The following is a 16,062-nucleotide window of genomic DNA, read 5'->3' on the forward strand; positions in this document are numbered from 1 at the left end:
GATTTTTCCTTTTTAATGGATTTTATCAAAAATCTTCTTTATCAAAGTTTTTTAATGGTTATTATTTTTCTTAAGTGTTATCATTTTAAAACAATTTTGAATCGTGGAAGACAGTAGCTGCGCAAAATGGCAAAGTAACGAACAAATTAGTTCCACACTGAAATTGATCTGAATTCCTTACATCAGTTTTCCATATATTCTTTTCGGCTTGAGACGGGTAAAAGAACTGGCCATCCTACATCCGATGGTACCACCTAAACTACGCTAGGTAAATGGGATAGAGCCTGTCTTTGGTCAAAACACTCAGATAAATTCAAAGAATCTTCAGATAGATGTTATAAAATTTCTGATTGTCGTGGTAGATGATAGAATATAATTATAGACTTTTGTTTTTCTGGTAATGAATGATCGAGTCTTGTGGAATAGAAAATGAAATGAAATCCTTGAGTTTTACATTCTACAATTATGCCCTGCAGCCTAACGTAATAAATGAAATCTTTGAGTTTTACGTCCCACAATTATGCCGGTTAGGCTAAAAGGAGACGATGATAATGAGAAGTGAAGGAAATGGTGGAATGAAGAAAGTGGGATGAAACGGGAGAACCCTGATAAAACCCACGCACACGTTGTTTGCCCACCCCAAAGTTCATGTGGCACGAGCTGATATCGAACCAAAGACCCCATGCACCACAGGGGAACGCTCTATTACTGAGCCACCGCGGCTCCTACGCACCCTACACTCCTACGCACCTAGTGGTAGAGCGTTCACCTCTGGTGCTTGGGGTCCGATCCCAGCTCCGCCAAGTGAACCTTGTGGTGGACAAACACCGTGTGCGTGTCCTCCCACTTTCTTCATTCCATCATTTCATTCATTACTCATCATCACCGTCCCCTTTAGCCTAACCGGCATAACCGTGGGAAGTAAAACTCAAAGATTTCATTTCATTTTTTTCCTACGCACCCTAAAGGAGACGTTTGATTAATGAAAGAGAATGAATATGAAATTGGTGGAGTGTGAAGTTTTGAGAAAAAGGCAGAATCCCGAGATATTCATATACGATGTTATCAACTACACACATGGTCTCGGGTCGAACTAAGAACCCCTCGTATCCAAGGGGAGCACTTAGTTACTCCACCACATTCGAACTTGTAAGTCACAGAGTAACAGTGGCGGATCCAGTGGGGCGATCAACTTTCGGGGAGGCGATCGGGAGGCTTTCTTATTTTGTATATAAATAAAACAAATCCCAGAGTTTTGAGCTCTTAAAAGTAGCAGTATTACAACCCACCGCCCCCACCAGAAGTTCGTCCTGGATCCGCCCCTGGATAACGATGATTTTCAGTTCTGTGTCTTGAAGTAAATTCTGAGAACTTTGCAACACTGTTTATCCATTTTAAAGAAATCCAAGATCATGACAGACAAAAATAAATCTCAGTGGCAACTGTTTATAAATAAATACTTGTCTCGCGGAACCATGAAATGACAAGCACCTTCTCCTGCATGCATGTTACATAACATGCAAATTTTATGTCTAATTACTTGTAAATATATTTGTTGTTTATTTCAACTGATGACAAACAAAATGAATATTATGTAAATATGTTAAATATAATAATTAACATTACTTACAAACAACTTCGTTTATCTAAATTGCGTTATAAATGACAAATCAAGCACTCATGACGCTGTTTTCAGGGTATAAATACTAATTTGTTTGCGCTATCACAGTTCACACGGTCACTGAACAAACACAGAGCATGTATGAGTGTCGCGCCGAAGCCTCACATGTGCTTCTTCGCTTGTAGACAGAGCAACGTGATAATCCTACTCGTAACACCTACACATAAACAGAACGAGACTTTGCCTTCCCGCTTGCATAAACATTACATTTGCATGCTTGTTCCTGAAGCTTGGACCGCTGCGAGACGAAGACTTTGCGGTCGAGTGACGCTACTTCCATCTGTCGACGAAGAAGGGAAATATTTGCAACTCAACTTCATAGTTGCCGACACAGAAATTCAACGACTAAATATTTATATGTAGAGAACAATAACTAAAAGCTATAAAATATGCAAGCATTATATATAAAAGAGAGAAGAGAAAAGGGAAAAAGAGAGAAAGAAAGAAAGAAAGAAAATAGAAGATAAGGGATTGAATTCTTTCTTCTTTTTTTCAGTGGTAGAGCGTTCATCTCTGGTGCATAGGGTCCTTGGTCCGATCCCAGCTTGCGCCAAGTAAGTTTTCTGGTGGACAAACATCGTGTGTGTGAGTTTTCTTAGGGTACTCTCTTTCCTTCCACTTTCTTCATTTCACATTTTTTTTTTCATTTTTCATCATCATTTCATTTTATTTATTCTCCATTCTGTACAAACTTGCAAATAATTTTCCTATAGTACATGAGATTTCTTCATGCTTAATTGAAGCAGTAGATATATTAAACACATTTGTTAAATATAATTCATACATTTATACAGTAGCGTACACAGGAACTTATTTCGGGAGGGGTCCAAACTCAATATGAAGGTATTTTATATTAAAATTCCTAAAATTGCCCCTAAAATTAGGTAAACTTACACAAAAGTCGAAATTTCGGAGGGGTCCGGACCACCCCTTGCGTACGTCCCTGCATTTATACATTATAATAGTTGAAATATCATTATACCAATATTACACGGAGAAAAGAGTTCAGTAGCAAACACTGAAATGATCAGCTCCATACGAACTTGACGAACAAGAATAACTAACACACTTTTCTGACCATAGTATATACACTTTCGTATTACAACCAAAATAAAATGTTACAGTTTCGACTACTGAGCGTTATCTTCATCAGACACTACTGAAAGAAACATGTTCAGAACATTGAAATATATACTTAAAACAGAAAGACCTTACACTCATTGTTTGTTTCAGAAGGCACCTGTGCTTTTATCTAATTACTGCTATTTGTCTATATTATATATAACTGAAGATGTGTCTTTCAGTTAGTTTCTGAAGAAGATAACGTTAAGTTGTCGAAACTGAAACACTTTATTTTAGCTTCAATAACAAAGTATATACTCTGGTCAGAAAAGTGTTAGTTATTCTTGGGATAGTCTCTTGTTCCGACGGATTGCAGTTTGCAACAATTTGCCGGCGACACTTACCTTCAGCAGGCAGGATAACAGCAATTTATCTTAGTCATGAAAGAAAATTAATGTCCTCAACATGGATTGATATTCAATGGCACTAACAACTGTCGTAATGAAACCAACCAGATAACTAAGATACACAGAGGTTTATGGAAAAGAAATATTCTATAAAATAAATCGTAATATTATCACCCTATTCACTAAATGTGGAATGAAGGTCAAGGAATGGACAGACTCACAAAAGTAGTATCCTAAATCCGTAGAACTAGCAGTCAAACTGAGACATGCTAATGTGTATTTGAGTTAAGTGATTCGACACTACTGAGACATCTCCCGAGCAACCACCTCACATGCTTATGGAGTCTTTTTTTTTTCTTTTTGTCGAAAAGTGACCATCTTCACTTCAAGGAATGACCTGTTTTCGACGTGTCGCAAAACGTACAAATGTCCACAAATTACACGTGCTTTTAGACATCAGTTTTGACGTGCAAAGCAGGCCACTAGGATACTAATTTGGAACGTAGTATTATAGGTGCGTAGTTGGTCAAAACACGATGTCGATTATTGGTACCAGCGTGTACGTCTTTAAGAAGTCGAAGGTAGGTCATATTTTATCACCTCTCCGCCACCTCCCTCGTGGATTTCTAACTTGAAAGTCAAAAGTGACTTTCGTAGAGGATGTATCGTTATAGAGATCCAGATCGAATTTCTGAAAAGATTTAACATCCAGTAAGGTCCTTTGGCACAGATCTGTTGTCGATCAGATCTGTGCTAAAGGGATTTACTGGATGTTAAACCTACTCTGTAACATCATCTACGAAAGTCACTTTCGATTATACTGGACACATATGCAGACAAAAATTAATAAATTTCAGAGGCAAATTTTGTAAACTTACCTATAATTATAAATATCCCACTGAGGGACTAGAAAAAAACGAAAAAAGCACAGTCGAACATCAACACAAATGAATTTCTCAAGTGACTCTTACCGGAAAACAAACTATGCACATGAAGGTATATATAAAATATTTGATTTTATTAACATTCTAACTTAAAACTGTTATAAAAATATACCTTCTACTACAGTATTTTTTCCCTAAAAATTTCAAATGTAAGTGCGTGTATTGCTTTCATGTTCGACCATGCAATGAAGTTAAATGCTGATAAAACTTACACAGAAGAGGAAAACAATAATGGGAGTATAAACAAAAGTAATACATGTAAAATTGAATAACGTTTTATTTGTGGAAATAAGTTAATAACATTAAAGACATTAAAATTTTCAATATTGAAGTTTAATGTTCACTGATCATATCTGTTGTTAAAACCCGCTGTATCTACACTATTTCCAATGTCAGTCATATACAAATGTAACACAAGAAACAATTACGAAAACAATATCGATTTACTTTACTTTTTCACAACGCCCTTGTTAGGTAAATATTGAAATGCGATAGAGACTCGAATCGAAGAGACTCGAACCTAATCGTGAAGAGTACAAAATTCCCACATCGCGACATTCATAAATACACTTGGACATCACCAGACGGGAAATCACATAATCAAATTGATCACGTTTTAGTAGATCGAAGAAGGCAATCTAGCATAATTGATGTCCGGTCGTTTAGAGGGGCTGATTGTGACACTGACCACTACCTGGTAGCAGCGATAATACGAGAGAGGTTATCGTTGAATAAAGGTAATATTCATTGTCCGAAAACGGAGAGATTCAATTTAAAGAAATTAGAAGAGAGCCAGGTAAGAGAGAAATACCAGATTGAAGTTTCGAATAGATTCTCGGCTTTAGAAGATTCGGAGTGTACTAGTGTTGAGGATACCTGGATTGAAATTAGAGATAGCATTAAAATTTCAGCAAAAGAAAAATTGGGACATGCGGAAATATGTAGGAACAAACCATGGTTCGACCAGGAATGCATAAAACTAGCAGAGAAGAGAAAACAGGCAAAATTACGCTGGCTACAAAATCCGAATGAAATAACTACACAAAATTTCGCAGATATCAGGCGGAAAACTTCCAAAACTTTTAGAACAAAGAAACGCGATTTTCTGAAAGCTAAAATTAAGGAACTTGAAGATAATAGTAAAAATAAAGACATCCGGGACATGTATAAGGGAATCAACGAATTTAAGAAAAGCTATCAACCTCGGCCTTATATATTAAAGAAATCTGACGGTACAGTTCTCACTGACACGGATAGCATCTTAAATAGATGGAAAAATTTCTTTGACAATTTGCTTAACACGCACCCGAAAACTAGTGTGCGTGGAGAAAAGGAGATACACACCGCAGAACCGTATATTCCAGAACCCAACCGAATAGAAGTAGAAACTGCTATAAAGAAATTAAAGAAACACAAATCTCCGGGTGTAGATGAAATTCCGGCTGAGTTAATTCTAGCTGGAGGCGAAAATTTGTGGAACAAGATACTCAAACTCATTCTCCTTATCTGGAACAAGGAAGAATTACCACAAGAGTGGAAAGAATCAATCATTGTTCCAATTCACAAGAAAGGCGACAAAACCGACTTTATCGAGGCATTTCTCTTCTGTCAACATCCTATAAAATCCTTTCAAATATTCTATTAGCAAGACCGACCCCATACGCAGATGAAATTATTGGAGATTATCAATGCGGATTTAGACGGAATCGATCAACTATCAACCAAATATTTACCATTCCCCAAATACTCGAAAAAAAGTGGGAATACAATACCCCGGTACATCAACTATTTATTGATTTTAGAAAGGCGTACGACTCGGTTAGGAGAGAAACATTATACAACGTTCTTACAGAACTTGGAATACCGAGAAAGCTAATTAGATTAATTAAGATATGTTTAAATGAATCCCAAAGTAAAGTCCGGGTAGGAGAATTTTTGTCCACGAGCTTTCACGTCGAAAATGGCCTGAAACAAGGAGATGCGTTGTCGCCATTATTATTTAACTTTGTTCTGGAATACGCTATAAGGAAAATCAAAGATAGCAACCAGGGCCTATAGTTGAACGGTATTCACCAGGTTATGGCATATGCTGATGATGTAAATTTAATAGGTGATGATAGGAGAACAATAGAAAGAAATGCAGAGATCTTATTAAACGCTTGCAGGGACATGGGTTTAGAAGTAAATGCAGATAAAACTAAATACATGGAAGTGCGTCGGAACCGGAATACAAGAAATTTTGGATGCGTTAAAATATTAAATAATACTTTTGATAAAGTGGATAGTTTCAAATATCTAGGATCAATATTAACAGAGGAAAATCATATTCACGAAGAAATTAAATGTCGAATAAAAGCAGGGAATTCGTGTTACTATTCGGTTCAAAATCTCTTGTGGTCGCGAATTCTGTGGAGAAATTTGAAGCTTAAAATATACAAAACGGTAATCATGCCTGTTGTTTTGTATGGCTGCGAAACATGGTCCCTTACTCTGAGGGAAGAACATAGACTGAAAGTATTTGAGAACAAGATCCTGAGATGAATATTCGGACCCAAGAGGAACGGGAATGGGGAATGGCGGAAACTTCATAACGAGGAACTACATAATTTATATGGTTCACCCAACATTTTTAGGGTCGTGAAGTCTAGGAGGCTTAGGTGGGCGGGTCATGTAGCTAGAATGGAAGAAAGTATAAATGCTTTCAAAGTCTTGACTGGAAGACCAATCGGAAAACGACCAGTAAGAAGACCTAGGCGCAGATGGGAGGACAATATTAAGATGGATCTCGCAGAGATTGGTATACAGAGTAGAAACTGGATGCAGTTAGCTAAGGATAGAAGTCAGTGGAGAGCTTTTTTGAACGCGGCATTGAATCTCCGGGTTCCATAGGCCATAGAGTTAGTTAGTTAGATAGATAGAGACTCGAACCTGGATCTCCTAGCCAGTTGGCGGATGGATATGCTGTCTATTACACCACCACGTGACGTCAATTCTCTGCCGTGTCATAGTGGTGTAATGAACAACATTATCGGCCGCCAACTGGCTAAGGGATCCGGCTTTGTGTCCCGGTCGCGTCGATTGTCATTTTTTGTGGTCATGTTAATTACTGATGTTGTAAAAAAATGCCTTTACTATATATATAATTTGTAATACAAAAAGTTTGACAACTTGCATTGAGGAACATCGTTCAAAATTACACATGAGGTATAAAATTTGACAACCAGGCTGAAGATTGAGTGCCCTGCTTTACTGTTGCCCTATGTTTTGTAAGAAGTGAAAAAATTTGTGTGTATAGTTATCGACGTAAAAAAAAGCTGTAAATGTGGAACAGTAGAACCTGCTTCTCTACCTTTTTCTGCCAGCAATGGAACTACAACAGTGCATACAAAACGCTACAAATGCTACCCAATATTGATCCAAGTGGCTGTTCACATTTATAAAGCTATGTAGTAATTGAATGGGTAGATTCGAAAAGAGCCTAAGTCAATTTTTGTCAATTTTGAGATATTGCTTCTATTAAGTTCCATTTTAGCTTCTCCGTATAATGAACTGGGTTTCATGGCAAAACTCCGTTAAGTCAAATTAATTATTGTCAAAAGAAAACAGTGTTGTTTTCCAAAATGTTCTTAGTCAACAATATTCTCTGAAGTTATTTTCTAACTCATGCCTAAAAACACTTATAAAACTCCTGCTATAGGTGAGAATTTCACCGTTATCTAACGAAAAGTAGGCAATTACAATTTTCTTTTATGTAGATTACTTTTCTTTCACAGGAACAGAATGATGGAAAAACACACAAAAAATCCTCTCCTGAAACACTTACTGTTTTGACTTAGGCTCTTTTGGAATTGAGCTCTTCAATTAGTAAGTGCGGACCATTATTGACGCTAGTAACTTTTTTCCAAATTGTGGAACTGCGCAAAGATACATGTATAAAATTATATCTAAAATAATCTCCAGGCTCTAAATTGGAATAGCTTGAAGCTTCGAATGCCTGGTTGTGCTTTCGTTGTGACAAAAATGTTCCTTTTTAGTTTTGAAGTACAAACAAATGTTCTCAGTCACCAAAAATAAAAGAGCGACTGTAAATGTGGAACAGGAAAAAATGTTTGTCTACAGTTTCTAGAACAAAACCATAATAGAGCACTGCAAAAGGTGCAAACCCTCTCCAATCTTGATCCAAAGTGACTGTGAACACAAATGAATAATGTGAATAAGAGCAGAAACGTTATCTGAGCTGTCTACAGCTTATAAATCTAAACATGCTTAAAAGGAATCAAGTATTAATTATAATAATAAAAAAGAAAGTAAGAAGTATCTTATACGCGAACATAAAAGTTGTTCACAGATTATACACATAAATAAACAATCTTCTTCAGTGCATCTGCTTCTTACTCGTTCCGTTTCTTCTTCGCCATGGCGTCTGAAAATCTTTGTGGTGCGTGTTTCAGCCAGTTCTTGATACTGTCTTTCATGTCCTTTTCAGTCAGGCTCGGAAAGATCTCTCTAATAGAACCTGTCGAAGAAAATGAAATATGTAAGTAGCCATTGTTCCATGTAACAACGAAGTACTTAGAGTGCAAAATTATAGTCTTGATCATCTTCATTTTACCCTGATCACCTTCACTTCCTACGGGTACATCATCAAATATAATTGCAATGCATCCCAAAGCATTGCGATTTCACAAACAATCGCGAAGCCTCAGGTCTCTTAATAGCATTTTAGGCACACAAGCTTTCATTTATATAAAATGGGTTGGTAACACTGACAATCGGGTGCTTGGCCACGGGGATACAATATGTTAGCATTGCATTAAATAACATTTATGTCAAGTTTGATACTGCTATGTTGAACGGAAGTTATGAAAACATATAATTCTATATAAAATGTTGGCAAGACAGTAAAGTATGATGTTTTAGTATAGTGGAGCCACGCAGTACTGTTGTATTGTGCAGAATAATGTGATGTCAAGTTTTACGAAACTAGGTATAACTGAATGGAAGAATTTGAACAATCAATATAAAACAAAATGGGGTGGCAACACTCAACTATTGCACCAATCAGGACGTTTGCGACGATTCTGTATGAATTAAGATTCATTAAGTAGCAACTATCTACATGAGCGCAATAGCAAAGGCTGCAGTAATACAAGATGGGGTAAATGTTTCTGAGCAAATATATCTAATAGCTTCCGAATGACATGTCAAGACTCTCTCAGGCCTTACAGTTCCTGATATTTCATTTCTGGACACGGGCAAAGACAGAAACGAAAAGCAGAATTATAAGGTTCCTTTTGCTATAGTTTCACTATCAAGGGACCTAAAACATACGTCAGAAGTTAAATAGTCATACACACTCAAATAAATTATCTATGCTTCAAAGCGCTTTATTGACCAAACTTAGTGAAGGAGTAGGGTACATCAGGAAACCAGGAATTGTAGAGCACAGTTGTTTTGTCCTCAGCTTTTATAGAAGACCTTTGAACATCAGTGTTGCAAATCATCTATGATAATAAAAGTAGTAATAATAAGAGTGATACTATAAATTAAAATATTTCGGATATTACTTGTAAAAATATTGCTTGCATTTTTAGCACTACAAACGTAAGAACTCCACTAGTAAATACTACTACTACGACTAGGGTTACTACACGTCCGTTTTTTGTACGGACAATCCGTATGTTAAAGGTTCGCTCTGTATCCGTGATGTACGTTGCGAAACTGAATTAAATATTTTTCACTTAGTTAGTTGTTTCATTTACAATTGCGTCATTTACAAGTTTGTGGAAGCGTACGGGGGGTTACAAATAATCGTTAAGAACGAATTAAGTGAAAAGTACAGATATTTACTTCATTCTCGCACAGTACAGCACAGACACGGCCAGAGGCTTTAACATACGGACTGTTCGCACAAAATACGGACATGATTATTAGTGCAGTTAATAATCTTAATAATAACAAGCACCAGTAATAGTAATAATAATACTAATAATGGCCAAGTGTTTATTATTTATAGTGTCACTGATACTAATTACTAGACTTATTAAAGATAGATTCCCCATGCCGTAAGCGTCGGTGGACCACCGATGGGCAACTAGCGATATGTCGCCAAAAATTGGCGACCCCGCAGCGACGATTTGCGGTGGCCCCTGTTCCGTTTTGAAAATTATACCACCAGCGGTATACCAGTGGCAGACAAGGAACAAAACGCCAATGAACCACAAAATTAAACCTCCAAAATATGTTAAATCGCCTATATGTGTGATTTGTTTACATTAAGGTGAGTTTAAAAACATTTTAAAAAGTACCAAATAAGCACCCCAGAGGGGGCTTGAACCAGCAACCTTATAATTACTAGGCGGGCGTTCTTCCGACTTCGTCAGGGAGGCGATGAGGGAAGCATCGTTTGTAAAGGGATAAATCGTTGAGATGTTTTTAATTTGGTCAATCAGAGTACTCCTTTAACCATGTATATTGGACGATAGCTGTTTGGGATAAGACAAAATGCGTTCGCCATGTAATTTTAGAACAAAATTACGCGTGTCTATGTACTTTATCTCACAGTTCTCCCATACGCACTTTCTAATGATCGACGACAGTTGCCATCTAAATTCATACAATTATCGCACTTATCTAAAGATTTTTCACTTCATGATGTTGAGGCAGAGGTTATTCTTGACCCCGGAGCTCACTTTAGGAACAATTCGTCAGAAAAAAATAATATATAATAATAACTGTATGCATATGACTGGCGATAGTTCGTGTTGGTCCCTTCGCGATTCTCCTCGACGAATCGAAGGAGCGCGGACCAAAACGAAGAACTCGCTGCTACGCAGTGGTAACTTTAACACCCCGACTCGAAATATCCGTTTCGACTCAACGAAATCCTGCCGCCAGTGGTACACTAGCGGCAATCCTTCGACGTGTCGCTATATCGACGATCGACATTTACCCGCAAGTGGGCCCTAGGGGTTGGCGACGTTTGCGGCATGGGGTTGTTTGCAATAGTGATGTTCACAGGTCTTTCATAGGTGCTGAGGACGAGCCAACTATGCTTTTCGATTTCCTGCTGACAAACTCGTTTCTTACGCATCGGCCATCTATCCGTACAACATCCGGTTAAAACGGTAACCCTGTGGTTGAAGTATGGGAAAAGATGAACGAACAAAACTCTGATTTTTGCCGTGGTCGATAGAATTTCAGAACAGTGTATAAGCGATTCCTCGTTCCGTTTCGTTGCACCGCTTCGATTCTTCACAACATATCTGCTGTCTTCCAGTAACGATTGGGATTATTTGATTCCTCTTCAGTATCGAATGCGTCTGCCGTGGTTGATTCTGGAGACAAAAGAGTACATCGTTTCAATGAGCCTGGAGAGATGACAGTGCCCAAAATTAATATGAAACAAGGTGTAGGACTAGTTATGGTTTTTATACAAGGTGTTTCAAAGCAACACCGACAACGTTTGGAAGGTCATTCCTGACACCAAGATAAGACAAAAAGTATATACAAACCTGGGTGTATAAATGCTCCCTTTTGGAATTATAGGCTGCCGAAAACATGAAAAAAAGGAACTTTAAAAGTCTATAGCTCCGAAACTATGGGACCTTCCGTAGTCGGGTCACGACTTCAATTAGGAACTAGTATGTGCGTTATCCACCAAAAAAAAAAAAAAAAAAGAGTTTCAGAATTATAAGGTACTCACGCAACAAATTTTATAGAGGCAGTTTGGCTACTATTTCTATATTAAAAAAAAAAAAAAACTTTTGCGAAAGTACCACAGGATTCTGAAACTTGGATATTTGGAAACAGCACATACTAGTTCCTACATAAAGTCTTGACTCGACTACGGTGGATCCCATAGTATTTGAACTACGGACCTTTAAAGTTCATTTTTTCATGTTTTCGGCAGCCTATAACTCCGAATAGAAGCATCCCAGACAGCATATTTGCTTGCCGCAAGCTTGCCTATCGCTTTTATTTGATTTTATTTCGCTTTGGCTTATACACAAAAGCTTATTTCTGCTTAGCGCAAGCCGTAGTGCGGGCAACCCACGCTTCGCTTGCGAGACGCTTTTCTTTAGATTGAAGTAAAAAGCCAGCGCGCGTTCGATTTTCAGTTGTTCTCAAAATCCACGTGAGGCTGACCTCCTTACTTTCGGCGATAAGGTAGTGTTCGCGTTGTTAGTGTCTTGTTAGGATTCAGCTTGAATAAAGGACAAACTTAATTATTTTTTTAATTGTTCCGTCTAGTACTCTAGTACTCTAGTCCCACGTACCTATAATATCGCTCTTTATTTCCTCATATTTCTGTAACTATGAGGCATAACGAATTGTAGTATTTATGTATAAAGCATAAATGTGAACATAGATGGCAGCAGATTTGAGCCTACTTATTTCGCGAAAGAATACAGAACTGTTGCATATATTTTAATATAAACTTTAAGTTTAACTTAAAGTTTACTATAAACTTTATCTGAACGCTGTGTTAAAAGTATAAACATTTTTCTGCGTTTTTTATATAAAAAGGTAGAAATTTCAAGTACTCGCGGCTAATATAGCAACATGTTAGATATTTGCAAGAAGCAACGGCGCGTTGCGTGTCACAACTAAACCGTAACAATTATGCTTATTTTGATGTTTTGCAGAAGCGGATGGGAGACTTGGGTGTTTTCATGGTAGTGCATGTGCTTCAATAATTGGGGAGGTGAGGGGACAATATATTGTAGCATAGATTTAGTCAGACGGTTAAATTATACTGATTTCATACTGTTTTATGTAAATTCGCTTAGTGCAAGATTCCATATAACTTCTTTGGCGTGTGTTTCACTTGCAATAAGCTTAATAAAGCTTGCCATTGATGATAATACGCTTATACTTGGCTTGCGTTTGAGATAATTTTACTTGCGTTTAACTTGTGAAGACAAGCTTGCCCGAAGCCTTGCCAAGATGTAACTAACTAGCTTGCCACAAGCTTAAAGCAAGCTAATTGGCTTGCATAGTATAGCTTGCGGCAAACTAATTTACCTTGCAACAGCAAGTTTGTGGCAACTTGCAGCAAGTTTAAATTGCTGTCTGGGATGTGTGTACCCAGGTTGGTCTATACTTTTTGTTTTATTTCGGTGTCAGGAATCACCTCCCAAACGTTGTCGGCGTTGTTTTGAAACACCCTGTATATAGAAAAGCACATAATGAAAAAAGAAGAGGTGCGAAACAGTATTGAAAATGCTAGTTGTACCAAGAAAATTTTTACTGCAAATGTAGCATTCATTGCTCAAGAATGCAAAAACATGCTGCCTGTTAATTACGAGATATAAAATTCCCTGAGTTTAACAGGTTCTCCAAGATAATTGTTTACAAAAATCCTGAGTCCCTTAATCGCACTTTGTTTTAATCCCACCAGCATCCAGTCCAAGCATCTTATACATTGCTGGCATTTCACAAGTGAAAAAACACAATTTGTTTAAAAGAGAGAATTTAAACACATTGCAAAAATCAGATCAGCGGTAGAGATTTCGGTCGTGATCTCACCAACTGTAAGCCAGTTCACCAGGGGCGGATCCGGAGGGGGGGCGATCGCCCCCCCCCCGCCCAGAAGGGGAAACTTTTTTATTTTATATATATAAATATAAACCCATTCCAGAGTTTGGAGCTCTTAAAAGTAGCTCTAAGTAGCAGTATTACAACCCACCGCCCCCAGGAGTCCGTCCAGGATCCACCCCTGCAGTCCACCTCATACATTTTCCTGAGTTATCCTAACAAAATAAGAGATTTCCAAGAGTATTCCCTGAGTTTTTCAGATTTATAAAATTTCCTGAGTATTCCAGGTTTTACAAAATGCTAGACTCCCTGAAAACACATACTAACATTACTTTGCTTATGCAATGAGGAGGAAATAAGGCGTCAAGAAGCAAAAGAATGCCAATAACATTGACGAATTAAAAAGTGGGGTCATCTTTTATATATGACCCGAAATATATGTGACACAAAACTTCCAAATAATTTGCACCAAAACACCTAGAAGCTTAGTGTGTCGATGCACAAATTATGAAAATTTTGTACCACATACATTTTTGGGTTCTATATAAACGATTACCTCAAAACGTTTGTCAATTTCACTTGAATCCTTTTGTTTATGGACGCATCAAATGCAAAACTGAAATGGAACAACAATGCGTGTTGCTATGGACTTGTATAAAATTCAGCGTAACATTATTATATCAATGAAAACATTACTATCATATCAAGAGTTGTCAAAAGTTGAAAAAAAGAAAAAACATACAGTTACTGGATATCACCATGGCTAGTGAAATAAAAAAAAAAAATATTCCACAGACAATAGGTTTCAGGACAAAAATTGTCTTTCGAGAGCTTGCGCGAACAAATTTCTATATTATACATTGTGCGTTTTCTCTTCTCTTCTCCGCTAGTTGAAAGCATTCCTGGTCGAACCATGGTTTGTTTCTACATATTTCCGTGTGTCCTAATTGTTCTTTTGCTGAAATGTTAATGTTATCTGTAATTTCAATCCGAGTATCCTCAACACTAGTGTTGTAAAATTTCCGGAAATTTTGAACCTGTTGGTAGAAAACAGTTTTTTCCGGTTTCTTCTGGAAAAATTGGGAAAATAACAATAAAAATTGTATTAGGTTAATTTTACTAGTAATGGAACCCCCCCTTTTTTTCGAACGCGTAAAAAATGTAATTTGAGAAACTTCAATATTGCGAATATTTTAAAAAAAAAGAAGCATTCGAAAATAAAACTGTTGTAATTATTCTTGAAAATTAATAGTCTGCACTCATTTCCTTTATGTGCTTTTTACTCGTTTATTCGTGGTTGCAGCCTTAAAAATTTCCTTGCTCAGAAATGAGAAAAATGCATGTTCAAAACAAAATAAATCATTTTTACTCATATTTGAAGAAAAATGCCTCATTATTTTCAAACGTGTTTTCATTTGTGAGCTCAGGGCAAATTTCTCCAGGTTCCCATTTATGAGATTATCTCATTTCTTGCGTGATTTGCAATATCATAGATGATTAAAAAGTAACGGTAACAATCTTACCGAAATAATATTACTACGTTTTACTAGGGAGTAATATTGCTAGGGCTTAATATACTATAGAGCAAATGAGATAAAGGATTTCAGTTGTAGCAGATTGCGAATGGATATGGGTACGCAGTATAGTGATGCGGCTGAGGCGGCCTGTGGATACATACCATGTGACAGCGACAAGGAGCAGCATATACGTATATCAGCTTTCAAACGTAAGTTTGGGTGAATTGTAAACATACTACCATAGAATAAAAGATACTGTAATACGTTCGTTAGGGTGTAGAACGCTGACCCAACTCATAGATTATATAGGCTATAGTAGTCAGGTTGGCTCCTTTATGTATCAAAGCTCAGTATTTAATTCACATAATAACGAGTGCAGCAATAACAAGTGAAGGCGGGTTAGATCCCCGTAGGGCACGTTGTTTTCCATATTACAATAGAATGGGGAGGTATGTCAATGTTTTACACCCTTTGCCTTGTTATAAGGTGCAAAATAGCTTTGGTACAGAAACAAAGAACACATAAGTCATCTGTGTAGTTAGAAACAGCGTTAAAAATGTGTGATTTATTATTATGGAATTGTAATGCAAAAATACTTCGTACTGATCACCTGGCATAGATTGACGTCTCATCGTTTTAATGACATAAGGCTATTTGTGGCATAGTGCTGTACGCATTTGCTCTTAATTTAACGAAGGGGCTGCGGCAGCTCAGTGGTAGAGCGTTCACCTCTGGTGCGTGAGGCCCTAGCTTTGATCCAGCCGGCAAGTGAGATTTGTGGTGGATAAACACAGTATGTGTGGGTTTTCACGGGGTTCTCCCATTTCTTCCCACTTTCTTCATTTCACTGTCTCTTTCATTCTCATTATCATCGTCTCCTTTAGCCTACCCAACACAACTGTGGGACGTAA

At 37.3% G+C, this 16,062-nt stretch overlaps 2 protein-coding genes across 2 annotated transcripts in view; one reads left to right on the top strand and one right to left on the bottom strand.

Moving 5' to 3' along the window:
* Positions 1-1,925, bottom strand: part of LOC145690736 (ninjurin-2-like) — a 125,253-nt gene extending 123,328 nt beyond the window's left edge. The window contains exon 1 of the mRNA XM_081765919.1: positions 1,631-1,925. The gene's annotated coding sequence lies outside the window, so the exon portion shown is untranslated. The remainder of the gene's footprint in view (positions 1-1,630) is intronic.
* The window catches only part of LOC145690738 (GILT-like protein 1), a 146,759-nt gene that overhangs the window by 17,493 nt on the left and 113,204 nt on the right, over positions 1-16,062 (top strand). The gene's annotated exons all lie outside the window — the stretch shown is intronic.

Source organism: Thermobia domestica, chromosome 7 (assembly GCF_964235325.1).
Source record: "Thermobia domestica chromosome 7, izTheDome1.hap1.1, whole genome shotgun sequence".
Lineage (NCBI taxonomy): Eukaryota > Metazoa > Arthropoda > Insecta > Zygentoma > Lepismatidae > Thermobia > Thermobia domestica.